The sequence below is a fragment of the Bos indicus x Bos taurus genome, chromosome 8 (assembly GCF_003369695.1).
Source record: "Bos indicus x Bos taurus breed Angus x Brahman F1 hybrid chromosome 8, Bos_hybrid_MaternalHap_v2.0, whole genome shotgun sequence".
NCBI classification, from domain to species: Eukaryota; Metazoa; Chordata; class Mammalia; order Artiodactyla; family Bovidae; genus Bos; species Bos indicus x Bos taurus.
In genome coordinates, this window is record NC_040083.1 from 103,805,945 (window position 1) to 103,811,682 (window position 5,738).

The following is a 5,738-nucleotide window of genomic DNA, read 5'->3' on the forward strand; positions in this document are numbered from 1 at the left end:
CTGCTGGTTAATAGTGACTATCTCAGAAGGTCTCAGCTGTGGGAGAGTTACTTTCAGTACACTTACCCATTGGGGTGTTCAGCAGTGTCCTTGACCTGTACCCACTGGCTGCCAGTAGTAACCCCTTCAATGTAATGACCAAAAATACCTCCAGACATTGTCAGATATCCCTTGGGGTCCAAAACCACCCAGCGGACAACCACTTAACGACAGGAGAATTACTGAATGTTCCACACGATTCCTGGGACATTGTACGCACCAATGAGCATTTCCTAATTTTCTAAAATTTGCTGCTTTTCTCATCCTTGATTATGTCAAGTCTAATAATAGCTCTAAATGGTACGGATTGGATGTTCTCGGAAGTCTCAATGGCTTAATACAACAAAGGTTTATTTTTTATGTCTGATACAGGTTGGGGGACCAGGCAGCTGTCCTCCATACGGTGACACAGTGATTCCGATTACTTCCACTTTGTGGCTCTATCATTTTAGCACATGGTTTCCATGATCCCTGAGACAAGGGAAGGAAAAGTTAGCAAACAGGCAGCTCTATGCTTTGGTCCTGAAATAATACGTAACAATTGTTTTCAGCTCATTTATGCATGTCAGGCCCAGGAGCAAACCTGACTGCTAGGGAGGCTAAGAAATAACCAACCTGTGGTTATTTGGTGAGTAAAAACTCTGTGCTGCAAATACTAACTAGCTTCCTCCATGCCAGCTAGTGACCATGTGAATTATCAATGAGCAGTAGTATTTTGAAAGACATCTTTTTTCTTTTGAGTAGCAGGCCTGAACAGTGGGTTTAAAATATTAAGTAAACCATGTTGTAAACAAATGTGCTGTTGCCCAGACTTTGCTGTTCCATTAGAGCACAGGCTGAGTAGATGTAGCACAACTCTTAAGGGTCCTAAGATTTCTAGAATGGTCAATGAACACTGGCTTCAACTTCAAGTCACCAGCTGCATTAGCCCCTAGTGAGAGAGAACCTGTCCTTTGGAAGATTTGAAGCCAGGCACTGGCCTCTCTCTGGCTATGAAAGTCCGAGGTGGCATCTTCCAACAAAAGGCTGTTCTGTCTACACTGAGTGTTGTTAGTGTAGCCACTTCCACCCATTATCTTAGCCGTATCTTCTACATAATCTGCTACAGCTTCTACATCAATTCATATATTATGGAGATGGCTTCCTTCCTTAAACCCCATGAACCAATCTCCACTAGCTTCAAAGTTTTCTTCTGCAGCTTCCTCACCTCTGTCATCCTTCACAGAATTATAGAGTTAAGGCCTTGCTCTGGATTAGGTTTTGGTTTAAGGGGATGTGGCTGATCTTCTATCCAGACCACTCCAACTTTGTCCAGGGAGTTCCCTGGTGGTTTAGTGGTTTGGACTCTGCACTTCCACTGCAGGAGGAACCTGGGTTCGATCCCTGGTCGGGGAACTAAGATCCTGAAAGCCACATAGTCAATAAAAAAAAAAAAAAAGCAACATTCTCCAGTTAGCAGTAAGGCTGCTTTGTTTCTTATCAGTTTGTGTGTTCATTGGAATAGCACTTTTCTTTAAGAACTTTTTCTTTGCATTCACAAGTTGAAAACTGGCACAAGAGGCCTACCTTTCGGCCTATCTTGGCTTTCAACATGTCTTCCTCACTGAGCTTAATCATTCCTGGGTTTTGACTTAAAATGATAGACGTGCAACTCCCCCTTTCATGTGAATACTTAAGAGGCCACTGTAGGGTTATTTATCTGCCTAATTTCAATATTGTGTCTTGGGGAATAGAAAAGTCCAAGGAAGGGGACAGAAATAGGGAACACCTGTTCAGTGGAACCATCAAGACACACATTTATTAATTTTGCCATCTTATATGGGCCTGGTTCTTAACACCCCAAAACAACAGTAACATCAGAGATAATCACCGTAACAAATACCATAACAAAAAAGCTTGAAATACTACGAGAATTAGCAAAGTGTGACACAGGAGACATGAAGCGAGCAAATGCTGTTGGAACAATGGTGCCAGCGGACTTGCCTGACACGGAGTTGCCACAAACCTTTAATTGGGGAATAAAAGGCACTACCTCTGAAGCTCAAAAAGATGAAGCCCAATAAAAAGAGGCACCTTGTGGGCAGATCTTTAGGAGCAGGAGAAGCACACTGTTTACTGAAAGATTTGGTCAGTAATTCAGGGAGAGAATGCTGCCGAATCATGTCAACATGTATCTTCTTTGGCTTTTAAGAAATTTCAAATTACACTGACTGGCTCCTGGGTCAAGTGTGAATTCAAGGCCATGTCTGTGGAGATGGGGATGAATGGGCTTGGAGAGCTGGGGCAGACAATTCCTTTTTTTTTTTTCTTTTTGAAAATAAAAGGGTAGAGTGGCAGCATTTTAGACCAGATGACAGTTGTTGAAGATAAGAATAGAAGAGAAACTACGCTGGTGGTTCTGAGATCATGATTGGGTTGTCTACTATGTCTTACAGGGTTTTTAAAATTATGAAGACGGGACAGTTGAAATTTCTCGTTAAAAGCCAGGTCACCTTCAGTTGCCTTTCCCTCCCCTCCCCTTGCCAACCAGATGCCAGTCCTCCCTTTTCAGGCCCTGCCCCACCTCGTTCCCTTTGTACCTGTCCGTGCACTTGCCTCTACCCACAGTGTCAAGACAGATCCCTGACCCCGCAGGTGACTGGCAGCCTTATGATGAAAATTCAAAGTATCTCTGCTGGTTTTGACCCAGTTTCCTGACAGATAGCATATGACTTGTCTATCTGCACGCTGCTGACAGGGATGGTGGTGTGTTTAGCCCCAAGCTCTCACATGCATATCTTGTAGCGGAGAACTCACTGAGAGATGTGACTCCAGGATCTAGAATCAATGTAGTGGAGCCAGGAGCAATAGAACTTTCTGTGGGACTTGCTTGTGGAAATACTTTTTTCAGAGCGCTCTAATGAGTGGCTAAGCCTAAGACTTGAACCCAAGTCTGTCGGACGTCCAGCCTGAATTGCTGTATGGCTTAGTATGTTCAGGCCATGGCTGTGTTTCAAGCAATGCATTTCTAAAAGAGAAAGTCAGTGACTCTACAACTGGCAGACCAGTCCCAAAAACAAGATCTAATTTTTGATCTTTGCCTTTTTACTTACTTATCCCACGGCTCTGAGGTGCTCTCCCGTGCCGTCTGCTGCCACACGTGAAAATTCTGCCAGGCTGAGAAGTTCCTTCATGCTTCACCTAAGTTGCCAGATACTTGGCAGCTGGCCTTCAGACACGGGCCTGTAACTCTCACCCACATGACGGAACAGAATGGGGCAAGTGCTGAGTAAGGGTGGCTTTGGCTGGGGTTTGTGGTTATTTGGATTTATCTGTAGTTGAAGCCCTGATGAGTTCATTCATAGCCATTCATTCACCAGTTCAGATGCATGTAACCCTACTGGGGGCCCGCTTTTGAGCATGGGCAGAAACAGCCCTGTGCCCCCAAGGCTGATTCTCTTTTTGGGAAAGGGGATCTTGAACAATGACCGTAGTGTGTGCTAGGTGTGGCCACAGATTAATCAAGAGTGACTGTGAGAACGCGGGACTGGCCTGGGCTCAGGACAGGAGAGGGCTCCTAGAAGAAGGGCCCTTTCAGCCGAGGTCTGAGAATGTGTCAGTTAACCAGGCCAGGAGGTGGGGATGAGGTTTGAGGCATCTCTCCCAGAAGGAGAAGGATGGCAACCACTGAGAACCGAAACTGAGAGAGCACGGGTGTAGGAGGAACTGAGAGATGGGGTCACTGTTCTTGGAGCTTAGGGTTTTCAGAGGTTATCAGTCACCTTTCACTGGATTTCACTGGATTTTGGACTTCCCAGGTAGCTCAGTGGTAAAGGATCCGCCTGCCAATGCGGGAGACACAAGAGTCATGGGTTCGATCCCTGGGTTAGGAAGATCCCCTGGAGGAGGAAATGGCAACCCGCTCCAGTATTCTTGTATGGAAAATCCTGTAGACAAAGGAGTGCGGGCCACAGTCCACGGGGTTGCAAAGAGTTGGACATGACTAAGCATGCATGCACTGGATTTCATTCATTTTTCTCCATTCTCCACGGAGCCCCGTTCCCTCACACTGGAGTGCCAGGCCTTGCCATGTGCTGTGGTTTTGGAGATGCAAAAGAATTGCCCAGAAATTCAGTTCACTTTTACTGAGCACTTCCTGCTAAGCACCTCACCATTTCACTTAATTCTTAAAACCTCTCTATTTAGCAGATATTCTTCTTTATAAATGAGGGAATTGGAGCTCAGAGAGGGGAACTGGCCCGTGCAAGTTCACAGGCCAGTGAGTGGTGGAGCCAAGCCAGGCAGTTCCAAAGGGCCACGTCCTTTGTGCCTCCCTAGCACAGGAGATGATGTGTCAACATAGGAGTTCAAGCTGGAACAACAAGCAGTGAGAACGCAGAGTGACAGTAGCCCGGCAGAAAGCGCAGGAGGACGGTATCTGGCTTCATGGAGAAGGCAGGCCTTGCTGGAGTGGCAGGAGTGAGTTAGGCGATGACCAGGCCACACCCCGGTCCAAGGTTCCCTTTCACTATCTTATCAGCAGGTAGGAAAGCTCCAGCATTCCATGACTCCTGCTCTCGTGCCCCTACATTGTGCTTACAGAAATTACGCAAAATAAACATCTTGGATCTTGTATGTCTTGCTCAGTGGTGCCCAGAACAATGCGTGCCACTCAGCACACACCTGACGTCTATCTGTTGATGAATAAACCAATGAACTTCATTTTTAGTAGCCTACTTCCTAGATCCTCACCTGCCTGGTGAATGAGGGCAGCATGGCTGCTTTATTCCTCAGTCACTGCTCATGTCCCCGGGCACTCCTTTGCCTCTGGCAGAGCCCAAAGCCAACTAGGTCCTGTGATCTGAGAAAGTGAAGTCGTTTAGTCCTGTCCCACTCTTGGTACCCCATGGAGTGTATGTAGCCTACCAGGCTCCTCTGTCCATGGGATTTTCCAGGCAAGAGTACTGGAGTGGGTTGCCATTTCCTTCTCCAGGGAATCTGAGAGGTGATCTGAGAGGCCCCTAGCAATTTGGCAGTATCTGTTGAAATTAAAATTGCAACTAACTCAGCAAGTCCACTTGTAGATACACAGGCTGTGGCATGTACACAGCATGGTGGCTATGACCATATGAGGAAGGCTGTTGAGGAAGAGTGGGAACCCTTTACATGCCCACCACTGGTGAGGGGCAAGGAAAAATAGCTCTATTCCTACAAAATAGAGCTTCCCTGGTGGCTCAGCTGGTAGAAAATCTGCCTGCAACGCAGGAGACCACTTGCAGCAGAGGAGACGCTGGTTCAATCCCTGGGTCTGGAAGATTCTCTGGAGAAAGAAATAGCAGCCGACTCCAGCATTCTTGTCCGGAGAATTTCAGAGACAGAGGACCTAGTGGGCTACAGTACATGGGGTCACAGGGAGTCTGACGGAGTGACTAACACACACCTACAAAATACGGAAGTGTCTTATGTACCCCCTTAAAAACAAACCAGAGTGGAGTGTTCTGGAATGAGGTGAATGCCAAGGAACTCAGCTGAAAGAAAAAGCAAGAATAGAACAGATTCCCTTCTGTATAAATGCACAGTGTACCCCACCCGTCCACAAGCCGTCTACAGAAACCTCAGGGAAGGAGGTACTTTTCACTGTAGACCCCTTGAAATCCCGAGTGATGCAGATGGGGGTGGTGGCCACCGTCATTGGTCCTGCAGTTATGTACATTTCACAC

General features: G+C 46.7%; 1 long non-coding RNA gene across 1 annotated transcript; it reads right to left on the reverse strand.

Annotated features, from left to right (window-relative positions):
- Nucleotides 1–369: 369 nt before the first annotated feature.
- Nucleotides 370–5,307, reverse strand: LOC113897711. Its single transcript, XR_003512408.1, has 2 exons — nucleotides 3,132–5,307; nucleotides 370–510 (listed from the first exon to the last, which is right to left on the reverse strand). It is a non-coding gene; the product is annotated as an uncharacterized LOC113897711 (long non-coding RNA).
- Between the last annotated feature and the right edge of the window lie 431 nt (nucleotides 5,308–5,738).